This window comes from Macaca thibetana, chromosome 16, assembly GCF_024542745.1.
Source record: "Macaca thibetana thibetana isolate TM-01 chromosome 16, ASM2454274v1, whole genome shotgun sequence".
Classification (NCBI taxonomy): Eukaryota; Metazoa; Chordata; class Mammalia; order Primates; family Cercopithecidae; genus Macaca; species Macaca thibetana.
In genome coordinates, this window is record NC_065593.1 from 62277616 (window position 1) to 62296951 (window position 19336).

Sequence of the window (19336 nt, forward strand, 5' to 3'; positions counted from 1 at the left end):
GTAGCAAATGACCACACACTTGTGATGTCAAACAACACACATCTGTCCCACCCTCCACCTCACTAGGATCCAGGGAAGGTGTCCACAGGGCTGGGCACCCTCCCGAGGCTCAGGGAGACTGTGTTTTCCTGCATTTTCTCCCCGCCCACATTTGTGGCCTCCTTCCTCCTTCCAAGCCTCTCCCGCTGCACCACTCGGATGGTCTATTGCGCTTTTAAAAACTCTTGTGTTGACAGCGGGCCCGTATGGATTATCCAGGATCATCTTCCTATTTTAAGACCAGCTGATTAGCAACCTTACCTGGCCCCGCCATGTCACCTAACATAGTCCCAGGTGCTGGGGATTAGGAGGCGCATACCTCTGGAAGTCATTATCCTGCCAACCCCAAGATCCAGGTCCTGGAGGGAGATGAAGGGTAGGACTACAGGCCCAGGAGGCTGCCTGCGTGGGTTCGAATCCTGGCTCCACCACTAAGGAACTGGGGGAGCACATTATCTGTAAAATGTGGGGGAGCCAGCCTCTTGGCTGTCAGCGCAGAGTGAGGCAGTGTGTGCAGCGCCTGGAGCAGCGCCTGGCACAGGAGCAGCTCCGTGAGCATCTGTTCCCTCATCGCCAAATCTTATAAGAACTGACCGCAGCCCAACAGCTTCTCCAAACCTTCAGCTCCTTTTGGTCACAAGGCCAGGAGCACCCCCTGCCCCTCTGAAAGCCCCCAGCCCCTCTGAAAGCCCCGCCCCACACGATGCTGGGAGCAGATATGTCGTAGGCTGCTCACCCATGCACGGCCACCAGAGAGGCCAGGATGATGCCGCCTTCGATGGGTACACAGTGCAGGGCAGGGCCAGGCACCAACAACCAGCCACAGTCACCAGTGCAAGCAAGGGGCCCCCACTGTCGCCTCTGGCCTGGGGCCAGGGAGAAGCTTCTGGAGGCACCTGACTTCCCTACAGGGAGTGGGGCCACAGGACAATGCACCCGAAAGGGGTTGGGGGGCAGCAGAAAGTCCTCCCCAGAAACTCCATCCTTGGCTCTTGACAGATGATTCTCCCAGAGGCCACTACTGGGGTTCACTTGGGTTTCTGCACATGGAGTTTGGCCAGCCCAGAAGGACGACAGGGCAGGCCAGGGCCACTGGCGATGGTGGCGGCAGGCCCCTCTGTGGTCTCCCCACCAGAAGCATCAGGAGGCCACAGTGGTCAACAAGCCCTCACCTGGTCCCTGATGGGCAGAGGTCTTGAGCAGCCTCCTGACCTCCCGAGGTCCTCCCACCTCACCGAGGGACCCCCGAGAGTATTGAGAGCCGTGCCCTGGCTCCTCCGTGAGAGCGCTGGTTACATAAAGGCAGCCACACACCCAGCAAGATGAATTCACAATCTCTGAGCCCAGGTCATTCCGGCTTCCCCACAGGGAGCTCCTGGGGGCGTGGGGTGGGGGTGTAGAAGGGAGGGGTCAGTGCTCCATCCCTGGGAACCAGGCCATGAGTCCTGGACTCAGGCCAAAGCACAGAGGCCTCACTTCTCTCCAGGCTTCTTGCTTTCCAACCACTTCTGCATGGGGCGTTCTCGTTTCCCTCGCAGGGCCCCCTGGGGTGGGGTGAGGAGGTGCTGAGTCACAGAATCACAGCAGCTGCCACACGGGGGTGTCAAGGCAGGGATGCGGATGCCAACCGAATGGGCACGGGGAAGCAGAGCAGGAGGTCTGCGCCCTGGGCCTCGCTGGCCTGTGTGACCCTAGGGAACTCACTTCATCTCTTTCGGCCTCTAGTTTCCTCCTCTGTAAACCGAGGGAGTGAGGTCAGGTGATGTGCACGATCGCGTGAATCTGTGTCCTGCATGTTCCACTCACCACCCCAAACAGTGCTTCTAAAACCCAGCTCCCCAATGCTTCGGCACCCTCCTGCCTCAGAAACACTTAGGCTTGTTCTTTATGCTGTGCCCCAAAAAGAGCCACCCTGGCCCTCTCCTGGGTGTCCTTACCAGGGCCAGGATGGTCAGCTCACCCTGCAGGAGCCCTCAAGGACTTTCAGTCACTCCCAGGATGGGGGTTGGCTGCCTGGAAGCGGCTTTTGCCCATCTCCGCTGCAGCCCCCACCAAGAGGCCAGTGCAGCAAAACAGGAGGTGTAGGTGGCAGGGGGCAGGGGCCGGGGCCAGGCCACTCCCTCCAGCAAGGCAGGAAGGGGGTGAGAAAAGCTGGACATGTGATCATTCCAGGCTGAGGTTCTGCATGGAGGAGGGGGCCCATGGCAAAGGAAGCAGGCCTAGGCGCTCTAGCAGTGGGAGGATGGGAAGGAGCTCTTGCTGGACACCCCCACCCCGCTGGCTCCTGCCCCGCCCCCATCCCATCTGCGGGGAAAAAGTGAGGCTCTTTGCTTTGCCAAATCCCAGTAATGAATCTCACATTCACTCCATTCTCTGCTTATTGGAAATCCTCTCTCCACCTTCTGGATCCGCTCTGAACAGCTGGGCCGCAGAAGTCGGTGGAATGAAACATGCAGGGTGGCTCAGAGGCGCCTGTGCAGAAGAGCGCTGTGTCCCCGCCCACCCCTTCCTCTGAAGATAAGGCCTCTCTGTTCCTGCCCTTTCCCTGGGAAAGCTGGAGAGGGGGCCGAGGAAACGGGATCCACCATTAACTCTTTCATGCACATCGGCTTCCAGCAAGCATCCTCACACTCCCGAACCAGGCCTGCAGGGTGGAAAGGCAGCCACCGAGCTGAACTCAACTCCCGCCCAGCCGTGTAACCCAGTGTGGACAGCAGAGCACCCATGTATAACATGCACACGGGGCTGAGGCGAAGAGAACATGCACTCAGTTCTCCCTCGGTCCTCCGGCAACGCCTCCACGCTCTAGCCCTGCGTCAAGCCCTAAACAGTGTAAGATTTTTCCAGGTGGAAGAACGGAAGCCCCTAAGAGGTCCGTGCTTTACGGATTACACAGAGGCAGGGCTCAGGAGCAAAGGCCTCCAGATCCCGCAGTGCGGTGCTGGCAAGCTTGTGCTGTACCCGGTGACACGCTGACCTCCCTAAGGTGGCTGCAGGACAGCCAGGAGGAGGTGAGATGCCAGCCAAAGGCAGCCACAGACGACAGCACCACAGATTACCAGGAACGCCACCTTCGTGCAAAAGTGTCCGCCTCCCCTAGCTGCTTCATTCTGTGTCAACATCCTTTGGGAGTGACACGTGTGAGACTGGGCTGTGCGGATGAGTGGCCACTGGCACCTCCAGACCACCCCAAGGAGGGGCCACTCTGCTGCCAATCAGGCGTAGGGCAGGCGGCACTGGGGCACGACGACCCGACCGGCATAGTTGCTCCACTTCTCCCTGCCTGAGCACAGGCTGGCAGGTTCAGAGGACAGGAGGAAACAGAGCCACCACGTGGGGCGTGTTTAGGGGTGAGCCACCTCAAGAGGCCACAGAATCAGAGCATGGGAGACACAGCTCAGCTCTGCCACTAACCTGCCATGCGGAACTGGCCAAGTCACTGCACTTCTCTGGGCCTCAGGTTTTCCAATCAGAGGGCTGGCCCAAGAGGTAAATGACAGTGGTTAGGGATGGGGGCACGGGAGCCAGACTTTCCGAATTCAGACCCTCCCTCTGCCATACTCAGAGGGAGGCTTGGGCAGGTTACTTAACATCTCTGGGCCATGGGTTCCTCATCGGTGAAATGGGAATAACAACAGAATCAATTTCAGAGTTGGTGGGAGGATTAAAGGGGATATTTACTCCAGGTAAGGATACTTACTCCTCACACAGTTGACGGGGCCCTGTCCAGCACTGGCAGCCTGATGCCGGCAGAGGGAGGGTGAGCGTCTCTGCTCCCCTGCAGCCCCTCCTTTCCCCTCTTCCCTCCAGCTATGGCAACAACAGCTGGAGTTCACTCGTAGTTCCAGTGACAGGTTACCCTCCTGAATTAAGGACTGAAGGCCCCAGGCCTGCCACCCAAGGTCCTGGTGCAAGAGGGGTGGGCCACCGGTCCTTGTCTTCATCACACCAGGCTTCCATGCCCTCCTCCAAACAGGCCTTTGCTTCACGTGCAAGAGCAAATGCCAACCCTCATGTCTGGGGCAGGGGTGCCCACAAATGCCTTGGATGTGAGCTTCGACGGGGATCATGGTGAAGGTCCTGCCAGGGCACCTGGAACCACAAGGGGACTGCCTGCAGCCCACAGAGGGTCCCCTGCAGGCCAATGGGGCTCTGCCACCCTGCCTGCCACTCTGCTTAGCCACCTGGTGAGGAAAACAGGCTGCAGACTCAGAGCCAGTATGAGCTCACATGCTAGCAAGATAACACACCAAAGGATGGATGTGCAGGACGAGGGAGCCATGGAGACCCCACCGCAGCCTCAGCAACCCACCAGCAGACCCCGTGCGGGCACAGGCAGGCCACCCTACCAACTCTCAGGATGCTTCTGCAGGCCCTGCAGGCAGACAGGGTGAACGGAGGCACAAGGAGGGTAAGTCTGACACGCGCTGGGGCCGGGCCTGGAGCCAGAGCCCCAGCCAGTCTTGCCACCATATCTTAACGCACTTTCCACAGACAGCAGGCCAGAGCAAGGCTGCCCAGACTGAAGGAGAAGGGGCCCTGCCTCTCCCACCACGGGCCTCCTGGAGACCCCAACACAGATCGCCAGCCCACAAACACCAAACCCAGGGCCTCTGACAAGTGAGAAACGTGAAAAATGTACAGAACAGCTGCAGCTTAGCGCTTCTAACACACCAGACACACACAGGCACACACAGCGTCTCTGTGGAGGCCAGAAAACTCTGTGCTGGGAAGTCCCCCCATCGGGGGAGGCCCCACAGCAAGCTCCCCTCTCTGCCTGTCCACCAACGGGCGGGCGGAAGGTCCTAATCAGGACCATATGGGAAAGGCTGGCGGGAGGGGCAGAGAGGGAAAACGAACAGGCAACATCAAGCACCTGGGGCGGGTAGGCGGGGGATACCCAGGAGGAGAGGGCAGCGGTGCACTCCCCATCTCACTCACAGGGAACGGGGGTTCAGGAGGTGCAGGGGAAGGTCCCGGCCGCCTCATCTCTCTTCCTCTGCAGACTCACTCACGGCCTGTCCACGGGCAGCTGGATCCAGCCAGAGGTCAGACGCCCGCTCCAGCCCTACCCCTCTGGCCTCTTGAAAGCGGGCCAAGACAGTGCGGGGGATGACGCTGCTATTTCCGGCGTGGCCATGCTGGGCCTCGGGTTGGGTGGGAACGTGGCGGGGGCGCCATCCCTTTTGGCTGTCACAGGCACAAAAGCCTCTCCGTGTCCCAGTGCCACATGTGGGTCCCTTCCCTGCTGCCCCAACAGGAGGGACACCTGAGCAGACCCTGTTGGGGGGTGCTCTTCGCACCCAGTCCACCCTGACCTAGCAAATCCCCTTTCTGCTCCTTGGGGCAGGAGCCACCAGGTCAGGTCTCAGGCAATGGCCAGTGAAGGGGCTGCGCGGAGGGGCTTTCTGGCTCACAGGAAGGGAGGCTCTCCTTCCCTAGAACATGGCTGCAGCATCCTGTGACCGAGAGGGACACCACGGCTGGAGATGGTGGAACGGAGAAGCCTCCACAGCATCCTCAATGCCCGGAGCATCTCATTTTGCACAAAAAAGCTCTCAGTTCTCTTGAGGGCTGAAGCCATTCTGAGTTGGGGTTTCTGTCACTCAGAAAAGCATCCTGTTGGAGCAGCTGAGAGCACAGCAGGAGGGGAGGGGCGGGAGAGAACACCCCCCACAGCGACAGGGGATTCTCTGACTCCAAGAATCAGCTCCTGCAGAGGGCCTGCGGACACGGCCACCCACCCCCAGCCCTGAACTGTCCCCTGCCAAAGGCCCAGAAATTCCTGGGAGGGGGACTGCAGGCGGCCTCCTTCGTGAGAACGGTGACTGTGGTCAGGCCCAGCTCACAAGTCAGCAACTCTGCCCAGCGGCCACGGTGGACCCCTCTGGATGGCTTCCAGAAAAAGCGTTCCCCTTCCGTCGTCAGTGTCCTGAAATCCAAGAATATACTCCCAACAGCAACTACAACAAAAGCTAATGCTGAGTGAGTACCGCAGGCACCATTTCCAGAGCCTCACACACCCCTGCCCGCTCAGTCCTCACAAAAACTCCACCCATCCTTCCTCCCCTCTCCTCCTCTAACAGCACGGAAAACGGGCACGGAAGGGTTAAGCTGGACTGAGGAGGGGTTGCTGGAACAGCCTGGGGGTCCATTCTGCAAGAACCTCATATTGCAAAGGGAACCCTCGGGTCAGGGAGTGGGGCACAGCCCCCATCTATCTACCCCCCCCCCCCCCCCCCGTTCTCAGCACCAGGCCTGGCACAGAGCAGGCCTCGGCTGTAAATGAATAAGTGAATGAGAGCCTGCTGAGGGAACAAGGTGACAGGGACGAGGGAGAAACAATCAAAGTAGCCAACGCCGCGGCCGCTGTGATGACAGTGACAACAGCAGCAGTGACACGTGGGCTCCTGTCGTGCCAGGCCCGTTCTAAGCACTTTGCTCTATGAACACATTTGTTTCTCATCACGTCTCTCTCAAGTGGGCATTTCTATTAGTCCATTTTACAGAGGGGAACATAGTTGAGTGTACTGGCCAAAGTTGTGCTGCCAGGAAAGGTCATGGAGTCCAGGTAATGTGTGGCTTCCCAGCCGGGCTCTGGTTCACACGGCCTCACAGGCAGCCCCATGAAACACGCAGAGAGAGCATGTGAGGGGTCCTCCTGCTGCCCCCCACCCCCAGTTGGGGTCCACCCTCTGCTGAAACCTCCCCAACGTGTTTCCAAGTCCCGCCAGCCACGAGACATTTTTTTGAACATCCAGTACCACCCTCCTATGGCTGTTTGACCTCATCCTTGTACAGGGCAAGACTTGGGCGAAAAGTGAAAAGGATGAAAATCCCTGAGAGAGGCGGCAAGGTGGCACTCTTTTTTTTTTTTCTTTCTTTCTTTTTTTTGAGACAGCATTTCACTCCCATCGCCCAGGCTGGAGTGCAGTGGCGCGATCTTGGCTCACTCCACCTCCCGGGCTCAAGCTATTCTCCTGCCTCACCCTCCTGAGGAGCTGGGACCACAGGCACGTGCCACTGCACCCGGTTAATTTTTGTATTTTTTGTAGAGATGGAATTTCACCATGTTGCCCAGGCTGGTCTCAAACTTCTGGGCTCAAGCAATCTGCCTGCCTTAGCTTTCTGGGATTACAGACGCGAACTATCATGCCTGGCTGAGGTGGTTCTCATACAAAGCAGAGAAAACCATCTTTAGTTCAAAACAAATTAGTAAGTATTGAGTATCTATGTAGAAAAAGACGGGAAGGAAATGCGAACATACTAACAGTGTTTGTCTGGAGGATGCAATTATTATTGATCATTTCCTTTACATTTTCTAAGTTAATGTTTTTGTCACAAGTAGGTGTGATTTTTTTTTTTTTTTTTTTTTTTTTTTTTTTTTTTTTTTTTTTTTTTTTTAGACGGAGTCTCGCTCTGTCGCCCAGGCTGGAGTGCAGTGGCCGGATCTCAGCTCACTGCAAGCTCCGCCTCCCGGGTTCACGCCATTCTCCTGCCTCAGCCTCCCGAGTAGCTGGGACTACAGGCGCCCGCCACCTCGCCCGGCTAGTTTTTTGTATTTCTTAATAGAGACGGGGTTTCACCGTGTTAGCCAGGATGGTTTCGATCTCCTGACCTCGTGATCCGCCCGTCTCGGCCTCCCAAAGTGCTGGGATTACAGGCTTGAGCCACCGCGCCCGGCCAGGTGTGATTTTTAAAATCACAAAAGTTAAAGGCTGGTTTTTTGTTTGTGTTTTGTTTTTTGAGACAGGGTCTCAACTTACCACCTAGGAGCCGGAGTATAGTGGTGTGGTCATAGCTCACTGCAGCCTCGAACTCCTAACTCAAGCAATCCTCCCACCTGAGCCTCCTGAGGAGCGGGGACGACAGGCAAGCGCCACTACACCTGGAGCTTCTGTTGCCCAGACTGGTCTCGAACACCTGGCCTCAAGCGACTCTCCCACCTCAGCCTCCCAAAGCTGGGATTATAGGCATGAGCCACCACACCCAGCAAAGATTGCTTTTCAATCAGGAAGACAGATGCTTCTTAGTTCTTCTTCTTCTTCTTCTTCTTCTTCTTCTTCTTCTTCTTCTTCTTCTTCTTTTTTTTTGATACGGAGTACTGCTCTGTTGCCCAGGCTGGAGTGCAGTAGCATGGTCTCGGCTCACTGCAGCCTCTGCCTCCCAGGTTCAAGAGATTCTCCTGCCTCAGCCTCCCAAGTAGCTGGGATTACAAGCGTGCACCACCACACCCGGCTAATTTTTGTATTTTTAGTAGAGGTGGGGTTTCACCATGTTGACCAGCCTGGTCTTGAACTCCTGACCTTAAGGGATCCACCTGCCCCCGCCTCCCGAAGTGTTGGGATTACAGGCGTGAGCCACCACACTCGGCCTGCTTCTTAGCACTTCTAACCTCTGCCCCTTGGCATCGCCTGGCCAAGCAGATGAAAGGTTCCAGTGAGCTGTCAACCAGCTCTGGGCCGGGGTCTTCCCTGGGCAGCTCCAAGGGGCTGGGATCTGGCTCCTTTTCCAGAGCTGGGTCCAGAAACCAAGATCGGGAATGCGTGACGGCTGCTCCGTGGGTCCTTGCTATGAGGTCACTTCCCTGGTTCCAGGGATCAGCCGCTGGCTGTAGGGAGCATGTGGGTTCAGCCAGGGTTTGTATCAACACAGCTCTGCTCCATCCGTGACCTAGTGGGTTCCTCCACCCCCCGCTGCATGACAACCCCAGGAAAAATGTTAGGAGGGAGGGAGCCGCTGGGGGTGTGACAGGAGACACTTTCCAGGGACAGAGTTGTAAAAACTGCTTCAAAGTCCTCTCCAAGGACTTTCAAGGCCTCCACTGCCCCCTACTGACAGGTCACGGCTCAGGAAGAGAAAGCTGGGGGTAGAGCTGGCCGGGGGGAGGGTGACCAGCACCCCCAAGGCAAGGAGATGAGCTGGGAGAACAGGGGGCTGGCAGGGCAGCCCCAGGCTAGCTCCTGTCTCCAGAACCACTGTCTCCCTCCTCTGGCCACAAAATGAGGCTGGCCGGACACAGGCCTACTCCACAGGCTGGGAGGCTGGGCGTGAAAGCACTGTGCTTGCATGGGGTACCCCATGGTGAATACCATCAAAGCCAACCCCCAGGGTCTGCTGTCCTACAGGGAAGACAATGTAAGGCACCCATGGAACCCAGAGGCATCTAAAGGATCTGACAGCCATGAGCTGGGAGGACACAGTTCTGCAGCAGGAGAAAGAGGGGCAGAGACAGGTTTTGCCCACCGTCCTTGTGATCATCGCCACTCAGGGCTGGTACGGACCACTTGGGATGGACCCTGCAGGGCGCATTCACAGTGCAAGAGTTCTTCTGGAGGATACCTTACTCCATCCTCACAAAAACCTGGTGAACCACCTTTCCCCATCTGTCCCACCCCCGGAGCCAGACCTGAATGGCTCCAGGCCTGAGTCCAGAAGGCATGCCCAAGAGGTGAGTTTCCTCAAGCCTGCAAGGCCCCTGGGCCCTTGGCCTGAGCTCAGGTATTCGCACCATGCTAGGACAGCCCTGGGCAGGCATCTTCACTTCTGAGCATCCCTCTCCACTTCTGCAGGATGCGGGGAACCGCGCCACCCGGCAAGGCCTGACTGGCGAGTGGTCCTCGCTCCAGCAGCAGCCGGCACTACCAAGACCGTCAGCCACTCCAGAGGCAAACGACAGGCCCTGGAGCGCAGTGTGGGGGCCAGAAGCCTGGTCCCCCCACATCTGCCCCATCTGCTGTGTTGTCCTGCGCACAGCCCACCCCTCTGTGGTCCCGAGTCTCAGCTCCGAGGTCTCTAAGACCCCTTCGGTCCCCACAGCTCAGGATGCTCACTTGAAAACCAGGCCCAGTCAGCAGGGCCTCCCTCGTCAGCCCTCCACTGGCCAGCTCCTGCCCAGCACCCTCCAGCTCATTATCCCCATCCCTGCAAACTCCACACCAGCACCCTAAGCCCTTCCTCCTCCAGGAAGGAGACTGTCCCCAAATGTGTCCCCTGTTCCCTTTCGATAAAAGTCCAGAAAATAGAGAAGCAGCCTCCCACCTCCTCTCCCCGCCGAACCCTCGGCCTTTCGGATGCCCCCTCTGATTCTCTGCTAATATCCCCACAACACAATCAGTCCTCAGTCCCTCCGCAAACGCAATCCGCAAGCATGCCGTAGCCCCGGCGGCCAGTGACGTCCCTATTTAGCAGCCTGCGGGAGCCAGCGCACCTCTCAGCCAGGTGAGCTGCAGGAGCCAGTCATGGCAAGGGCAGGAGGCCTGGGTGCTGACGGCATCGGCACCATCAAAATCATGGTCAGATCAAGGTCACGGTCAGCGAGCTTCTCCACCTGCAATTTCCTCCTCACCAAGGCGGTCTCAGCCTCAGCCTCGACCTTGGCCTTGGTCTTGGCCTCAGGAGCTGCAGACACAGCCCCCAGCCCCCACCCCAGGAGCTCGGCCTCATACACACTGGAGGACATGGAGCTGGGGCACAAACAGCCAAGAACAGGTACATCCACAACCAGGAGCAGGAGGCAGAGGGCTGCTGAGACGTTCCCATTCCCACCGGCTGCCGGGAACTTACCGCTTATTATACACTGACTGTATACCCAGGGCTGTGACATGTCTGCTTCTTACATTATACCATTAAATCCCCAAATTTGTCCCCAATTTACATACGATGAGGCAAATTCAGAGTAAATAACCAGCTTATCAGATTCTGAACCCAGGGGTGGCTCTAACCTCCCTCGTTCCAGCTGCTTTGAGCCCACACGAGTACTGAGGCACAAGTGAACCCTACCAGCTGGGAAGTGCGCCCTCCCTCTCTGACCCCACAGCCCTCCCAGCCTGTGCCTGAAGCTGCCGGCACCCTCCCACCCAGCACTGCTCTCTGTAGCCTGAGCTGTTGCTGTGTGACCCGGGGTTAGTGCCCTAACCTCTCTGGACTACACCTGCAAGATGAGGATGCAGCCGCACAGCCTACTTCAAATGCTCACTAACTTGCATGCACAGCTAACATCTGCCGAGCCTGTGACATGGACCAGCTTTGCTTCAATTTCGAATGTGGTACCCCCACCCAGTTTGGGGATGGAACTGTTAGTTCCTCTTTTTCTGGATAAGAAAGTTGAAAGGCTCCAGAAGGCACCAAGGTCAGCTGGTTTGCCAGTAGGTAGAGTGCCCACCCATCACTCACAACCCACGCCCGACCGTTTCGCCTGTGTCCCCAGTTGAGATTCTGTGTGTACTTGAACACTTTGCCAATGGTTGAACCTGCACCAGAGCCACTGTGTCAGCTGGGCCTGCCAGGCCACCCTCCCCGAGCTCTGTCCAAGGCAGGGCCAGTCCTCATACCTCGCGTCCTTGCCAGTGTCCCACCCAAGGCCCTGGAGTCAGAGATCCAGCTAAATCCTGGCAATGCCCCATTCCTGCCCTGTGACTATGGGCCAGCGAGTCAGCCTCTCTGTGCCTCCCAGGTTGCTGTGAGGGTTACAGGAGATGTGGTGAAGGCCCTGAGCTTGGTGGCTGGCCTGCTGGAAAGGCTAGTTATGTGGTGCAAGGATGGCAGCGGTGACAATAAATGAATCGAATGAAAACAAGGCAAACTGGGCCTGGGGAAGGGCGCTGGTTAAACCGACCTGAGTGGATCAGGACCTTGCACATGAGCAGGCGGGAACAGCTCCAAATAGCAAGTCTGGCAGCCCAGGATGACTCAGGCCTGGGTGCTGTTCAGGGCCCCCTCTCAGTTCCTCTGCCGGCCTGGTCTCCTCCTTCCAGCCTGACTGCCCCTATGGGTACCAACGAGTTCCTGACCAGGACTGAGGCAGAACAGACAGAGCTCAAGGCCCTGCAGGCAGGCACAGAGTGTGAATGGCAAACAGGAGACGCTCCAGGCACCCCACCGTCCTTCCCTCCCCGAAGGCTGACAATGCCAACCTACAGAAGAAGCTGTTCTTCCTGGCCTCGGATCCCATCTCAACACAGTGCATGAGGCAGCTGTGACCAGAGGGTGTGACTACCCCTGCAGATGGAACCCATTCACTGTGCCCAGCCCATAGCCAGAGCCCGGAGGACGGGGGAAGTGAGGTGGGGCATCTCCTACAGTAAAGGGAGAAACCAATCTAGCTATTTTTTCTTGGATTGCTTCTGGAACTCACCCTGTCATGGCTCTACCCTAACTCAGCTTCCCAAAGCCTCAGAGAGCTCTGTGCTTTTCCCTGCATCCCATCTCATCCGCTTGTGCTGGATTAGTCCCCTAGAAACCCCGTCTCCTGTCATTCCCAGGGCACGAAGGCTGGTTGGTAGGTTTAGGGATTCCCATCTTCTGATCCAGCCCCAGTGGCTCACCCCACACTCTCCTGCACTCACAGGTGTATCTCCCACCTCCGACCTTTCCACAGGCAGCCCCACATTCTGGGAGCTCAGCCTCCCGCAACGACTCACTCCAGAGCACAGGGACCTCTCTCTCTGACTCCTTCTTAGCTCCAACCATGAGCAGTCCATGTCATAGCAATGCCTTAGTTGCTTGTCTGCTAAGTTATGACAATGCCCCTTTGCCCTCTAACCTAATGTCTGCATATAGACAAACCTCCACATTCCAAGCCACCAGATACCACTTCTTCCAGGAAGTCTTCCCTGACTGCTCCAGTTGGACAGAGGCTTCCCTCCTCTGTGCTCTCCTAGTGTTTAACAAGCATTCACTGAGCACCCGTGACATGCAAGGCACCCGCAACACAAGTCAGTGCCCCGTGCCCTCCCAGAGGGCATATGAACAAATAAACGGCAAGACTCTCCAATACTCATCCCTGCCCCACAGAAAACCACCCATAGGCATGGGAGGGCTGCTTTAACTGCGGGTGACAGGGAGGCCTCTCCAAGATGGCAGCGCTTCAGCAAGACCTGAATGAGGCGGCCAGGAGGTGTGGGGAGGGACTTCCCGCGAGGGAACAAGCGAACATTCTTCCGTGAGGATGAGCCCTCATGTCCCAGGAGCAGCCAGGCCAGGAGGCCGGTGGGGAGTGGCCAGGTGACGTGGGATCTCACAGGCTGCCCCAGGATGAATCAGCATCCCAAGCACAGCAGACACCCAGGGAAGGCTTAGGCTGGGGAGTGATCTGAACACATTCTCCATCCAGGAGCTCACCGGGGCTCCTGGGCTCATGCTGTCCCGCCACTGCACACCTCCAGGGGGTTGGGGGGGCACCCTTTACACCACCCTCACAGGCAGTGCTCCTGGGGGAGGTGTGCTGTGCAGGGGACTCGCTGGCCACCCTGTGGGACGAACCACAGGCGACAGTATAGGACAGTGGTCAGTTCAGAAGGGACAACTACCCAAGCAGGGGTCAGAGGGCACTCGGATTTGGGAGGAATCCTCAACTTCTCAGGCCCAGGCAACCAGAGGTGGGGCGCGGGGTGCTGCTTCCTGAGATGGGAGGCCTGGGTTCCTGGCTGCATTCCCTGGTGTGGAGGTGCTGGGAGGTGCGGAGGCCTCCTCCTGAAGCTGGGACCCTCTGGTCATCCTGACCCACTGTTCCGATCCTATCCGCCTGTCTGAGGGCAGAGCCTGAACTCACAGTCGTGCACACTCCCCTCTGCACAGGGCCCTGCGGGGCCGCACAGCAGCCTCTCCTCTACAGATCAGGACCCTGAGCTCCAGGAGGGCTGGGACTGTCCGAGACCACAGAGCCAGGGTCGGACACAGCCAGGCCAACCTCCTGACTTCTGGCTCCATGCATTCTAGGCACACAGGTACAATTCTGCTGGCTGGGAGGGTGGGGGTGGGGGGAGATGAGCAGGTGGGCAGCTTCCTCTTAGCCTCCCAACATGTGTGTGCCGGATCCCTGGGGGAGGAGCACAAAGACCCTTTCCCAAGACACAGAAAGAGGCAGTGGGGGGTCCTTCTCTGGCTGAGGCTCCAGGTCCTGAGTGTTGGATGCAGCCCCACTTGGAGGTTGGAAGTCAGGTGGCCTCGGGGGTGTGTGGGGCCCGCCAGCTCAGCTGCAGCTCCTTCCATGTAAGGGAACCTCCCAGGCAGCATCCCCATGGCCAGCGAGGGGACCAGGAAGAGTGGGGGCTGCAGCCAGAGTGGCACTCGGGTGGGCTGCACCCTGAGGACACGGTCACATCCCCCTCCCGGACCTCTGAAGCCCTCAGGTACGGGTCAAGGGCTCTCAGCTGCAGGCAGGAGAGGGCCCCACAGTCACAGATCCGGGGAGTCCAGCTTGCAAAGCCCAGAGGCTTCCGGAGGCCGCTGGCCCGGCTTCCTGTGCAGCTGGGTTTTCCTGGGAGGGCCTCCTCCGGCTCTCTCAGTCCCCAGCCCGCACGACCTCCCACAGCTGGGCCCATCTTCCCAGGCCCAGGTCACGTGGTGCAGGTCAGTGGGGCTCTGGGGGAGGGCAGGGCGCCAGAAACAGCCCCGGGGGTGGGGGGACTGGTGCAGAGCTCACTTTGGCCGCCTGCCCACTTTGCACGAGGGATGCTAGACTTCCACATGTGGTCACTCAACTTCGCCCAACTATGCGTAAGTCCTGGTTACCCTCACCCTAGTGACGGGAATTAAACTGGCCAAGGAGCAGCTCAGATTCTGAGCAGAGTAGGGGTCCGAGCCTCCCAGGAGTTCTAGGCATCCCCCAGCCCCTCCTCCTGATACTGAGTCCACACACTCAGCACCCAAATGCCCATTCACTTGGGGGTCCACCAACCGCTAGTCGGCATGGCTTAACAAAGGGCTTCTGTGCCACAGGCCTCATTTGATCCTCCCAAAAACCCTCTGAGGCAGGACAATGTTATTCAACCCATTTTACAGACAAAGCAACTGAGTCATAAAATGGCTTGCCAAAAGATACAGAGGCAGAAAGATCAACAGCAAAGAGCTTCTCTGTGATCCTGACCAGCAAGGCCCCCAGAAAAAAGCCAGGGACCCTGAGGCGCTCACAGGAGCAGAGTCCTGGAGGGGAACGAGAGCTTAGCCTCATGCCACCCTCAAAGGGTACCTTGAAGGTCAAGGTATTGGGCCCAAGCAGGCTGGACTCTGTTCCCTGCACCCCTCCCACCTCCTGAAGCCCCTTCCCTCCCACCCAGGTGGGCCGTGGAGGTGTCCACAACACATAATGGAACAGCCGGTGGGTCATGGGCCCCCCCACTGAGCCAAGGGGCTCGACCAGAGGCTCAAACAGTGGCATAGAAACCGTGAGCTTAACTGCAAACCAGCTCGGGCTTTGGAGTCAAGCAGCCCTATGTTCAAAGCCAGGGTCAGCTGCTTCTAGCTGTGTGGCCTGGGGCCGGTTCTTCAACCTCTCTGTGCCTCGGTGCCTTCTTCTCTACGGTAGTAACAGGACCGTTTTCTACGGCAATGGTGCGGATACGTCCCATGAAGCACATAAAGCTTCGAGCCCAGCGTCTGGAGTATGTCAGGATGCAGTAAGTGGTCACTTATGATTCATGAAATATTAATAAGGCAAGGGGTGGAATGACAGCCTCCCTGCGTTGTCCCTAAAATGGAAACAAATCTGCTCAGCGCTCAAAGCAGCAGAAAGCGAGCCAAGGACAAGCTCCCAGTGACCATGCCCTGGCAGAGCGTTCCCTACTGGCCCCAGGCAGGGCTCAGGGCGGGTGGCCACCCTCCAGATGAGCTCATAGCTGGCACCTGCTTCCAGAGCACATGTCTGGACTTTCCAGATCTTTCCTCCCCTTTCTCTGACCTTTCCCTACTCTGCAACCCCCACCTCCTGCCACTTTCTTACTCACTCTCTCCTTTCATTCCTGTTCAAAAACAAATAATGGAGGCCAAATGTGTCAGCTGGCTCCCTGGAAAGGCTTCCCTGAAGCAGGAACACAAGGCGGGCGGTGGAGGATTACTCAGCGTAAGCCACGTGATCTCTGCGCGGAGCCGGGGAAGGGGAGGCGCTGAGATTGAGGGTGCTAGGATCGAGGCACTGAGACGGGGTCACTGGACAAAGGCCAGGGCCAGCTCCCGTTCCCACCCCAACAGGGGCCCCCGCATTTAGGGGCCACATCTCCAAAGTCTCTTGGGCAAGAGAGACAAATCCCATCACAGGGTCACAAACGCTGCCTCCAGGCCGCGATCTGGGTGGGGGTGGGGAGATTCCTGGCCGGTTCCTAAACATTCACTCAGTGGACAGAACTATCAAGGGGAACTCAATGTTTCCACAACAGCTTGGTCAAGATACAGGTATCAGGCTGGGCGCGGTGGCCCACGCCTGTAGTCCCAGCACTTTGGGAGGCTGAGGTGAGGGGATTGCTTGAGGCCAGGAGTTCGAGACCAGCCTGGCCAACATGGTGAAACCCCATCTCTACTAAAAATACAAAAATTAGCCAGGTGTGATGGTGCGAGCCTGTAGTCCCAGCTACTTGGGAGGCTGAGACAGGAGAATTGCTTGAACCCTGGAGGTGGAGGTTGCCGTGAGCGGAGATCCGCACCACTGCCTTCCAGCCTGGATGACAGAGCGAGACGGTCTCAAAAAAAAAAAAAAAAAGATGCAGGTATTGTCTCAGGGTTCACAAGTCTAACCTTACCCCTGACATTGGCATTTAATCCTGATGCAGATCCTAGCAGGAAAAAGGAGAAGAGCCAGAAGGCTGTGGGGACGAGGGGGTTTAGAGCAGTGCTTATTAGACTTTCTCTGGCAGGCAGAAGTGTCCCCTGGAGGCTGCTAGACAAGCAGAGGGCCCACCCCAGAGCCTCTGGTTCGGGAGGGCTGGGTTAGGGCCCAGGAAGCTGCATTTCGGCAGGGAATTCAGCGCTATCCTGAGCCCTACTTTGGAAGCAGAACAGAACCAGAACCAAAAGCTTCTGTGGGCCCCATTTCCTGGGGATGGGCCTCTGCACCATCCGAGGTGACCATTAGTCCAGCTCCCTGGGACCAGCCCTGGGCACTCCCTGGGAAAAGCAGGACCTGCAGAGGACGGTTTTCCAGGATCCCCCAGACCCCCCACCCCACCCCGCTCTCACCCCAGCTTCCCCCACTTCCATCCTCCACCTAGAACTCTGCAGACCTGGCCCTGGAGGCCCAGAGACCAGAAATAAGAGGAGACAAGGGGAGAAGCTCCCTTCCCCATTCCCCAGCCACACCAATGGGCTGACCTCCCGGGAAGCCACACCAGCCACTGCTACTGTCCTGGCCGCCCCGCCTGGCCCCGAGGCTGGGTGATGACAAGCATTCCGTTCTGCCTCCCTCTTCACCTGAGGTTCCTGCTGATGTGAGGCCTGACCACGCACCCAGGAGGCACAGGACAGAGTCCAGAGCTGTTCAAGAACACATAAGGCTGAGGCCCGCTTCCTGCACCTGGGAAGGGCCAGGAAGGGTTAAAGGAAAACCCCAGACGAGCACAATGGCTCATGCCTGGAATCCTAGCACTTTGGCAGGCCAAGGCAGGAGGATCATTTAAGCCCAGGAGTTAGAGGTCAGCCCGGGAAATATAGTGAGACCCCATTTCTACAAAAAAAATTAAAATTAAAAAATTAGCCAGGCATGGTGGCACACGCCTGTAGTCCCAGCCACTTGGCAGGCTGAGGTGGGAGGATCACTGAGCCCAGGAGGTCAAGATCACAGTGAGTGGGAGATTGGGCCACTGAACTCCAGCCTGGGCGACAGAGAAAGACCGTCTCAAAAAAAACCCTACACTCCAAGGAGCTTAGTGGAACCTTCGGCCAGGACGACTGTGCAATAAGCTGGCAGCTGCCAGTCCCCAAGGGTGAAGACCCATCCACTAACAACCTGCACCCCAGTGCGGTGAGAGGAAGCGCCTGGGGAAAGATGCCGGCTGAGGCACCGAGCACAGCAGCTCAGCCCGATCGACCGTGGAGAAGCCACTCCAGTTCCAAAGACAAAGATCATTAAACCTCAGGTGAATCGCTCAAAAGCCATCCCTGTACACACAGAGGGCGCATTCTGGGACATGTGGATACCTTCCCCCAGGACAGGAAGTAAAACCAATAGGCAGAGATGTGGGCCTCCCTGCTCTTGCTGGAGCCAGCCTAGAGCCCTCATCTCAGTCCCCTGGGAAGCACAGACCCCCACCTCCACCGCAGCCAAAAGACTTCCAACCTCATCTTCGTGCCCAGGGAAGCACAGACCCCCACCTCCACTGCAGCCAAAAGACTTCCAACTTCATCTCCATGCCCAGGGAAGCACAGGCTCCACCTCCACCGCAGCCAAAAGACTTCCAACCTCATCTCAGTCCCCAGGGAAGCACAGACCCCCACCTCCACCGCAGCCAAAAGACTTCCAACCTCATCTCAGTCCCCAGGGAAGCACAGACCCCCACCTCCACCGCAGCCAAAAGACTTCCAACCTCATCTCAGTCCCCAGGGAAGCACAGACCCCCACCTCCACCGCAGCCAAAAGACTTCCTGTTGGCTTTCCCAGCAGGATCCAGCCCAGGTCTTGTGGGGAGAGGCAGCAGGGGGAGGAGAAAGACAGAGAAAGATGAGCTCCTGGCAGCTGTGACTAGCGGGAGAGAAATGAGGTTCCAATCTGTTCCTGCTCACCCCACAGACGGGCGGTGTCTTATTTCAAAATCCAGGGCAGCTGAGGGACTGAAGGAAGAGGGAGACACCTTCTAACTGGGGTTTTCTTTCATTTCACCCCATGGCGCCTTACACAGGAAAGAGCCGGAAGGGCTCGGGCTCCCGGCATCCAGCCAAAGCCTCAGGCAGGGGCCCAGACAAGGGGCTGTGCTATCACTCCAGGTAGCCCGAGGGTCAGTGACGGTAGAGCTCCACCCCACCCCACCACTGCACAGTACCCCATATCCAGGACAGCTCAGCAGCCAGGCTGCCCCAGGGTTCAAATCCAGACACTTAACTGTGGGGCCTCAGGCAAGTGGCTGAAGCTCTCTGCGCCTTGATTTCCTAATCTGGAAAATGGGATAATGAAAGTAACTGTTGGGCAGGGCAAGGGGTAAGTGAAAGCCAGCGTTTGTTTGAGAGTGATGTGGTTAGGACCGTCATTGTGACCAGACACTGAGCCTTCTCCTCCCACCTGAGACAAGGGTTTCACTCACTGTTGCCGGAAAGATCTGGACCCAGAAGGACGAGGGAAGTCGTCTCATTCGCAATCCCAGAGGGAAGGTGAGGTCCCCGTGCCAGCTGGCTGCTGCAGGGGAGAGGGTGGGAGACGGCTGGGGGACAGAGGAGCAGGGACAGCAGGAGGAACGGCCGGCAGGGAAGTACCCCAGCGATCTAAAGGACTGTCTACCAGGAGGACAGCTCAGACTCTTCCCCACTGAGACAGACTCCTCTGGACAGTTGGGCTGAGGATTCCCAGGGCCTCTGAGTGAAACGGAATCAGCCATCA

The 19336-nt window shown here is 57.8% G+C and overlaps 3 protein-coding genes across 10 annotated transcripts in view; 2 read left to right on the forward strand and 1 right to left on the reverse strand.

Moving 5' to 3' along the window:
* The window catches only part of MXRA7 (matrix remodeling associated 7), a 1130960-nt gene that overhangs the window by 389275 nt on the left and 722349 nt on the right, over positions 1-19336 (forward strand). The gene's annotated exons all lie outside the window — the stretch shown is intronic.
* JMJD6 (jumonji domain containing 6, arginine demethylase and lysine hydroxylase) overlaps positions 1-19336 on the forward strand; it is a 1042475-nt gene that overhangs the window by 339550 nt on the left and 683589 nt on the right. The window lies entirely within an intron of this gene.
* Positions 1-19336, reverse strand: part of SEPTIN9 (septin 9) — a 214791-nt gene that overhangs the window by 61219 nt on the left and 134236 nt on the right. The window contains exon 1 of one of the 7 annotated variants that reach the window (XM_050764277.1): positions 19044-19131. The exons of 5 other annotated variants lie outside the window; for them this stretch is intronic. The gene's annotated coding sequence lies outside the window, so the exon portion shown is untranslated. Of the gene's footprint in view, positions 1-18367; positions 18386-19043; positions 19132-19336 lie in introns of those variants that run through there. One more of the 7 variants, XM_050764278.1, reaches the window with a different exon arrangement.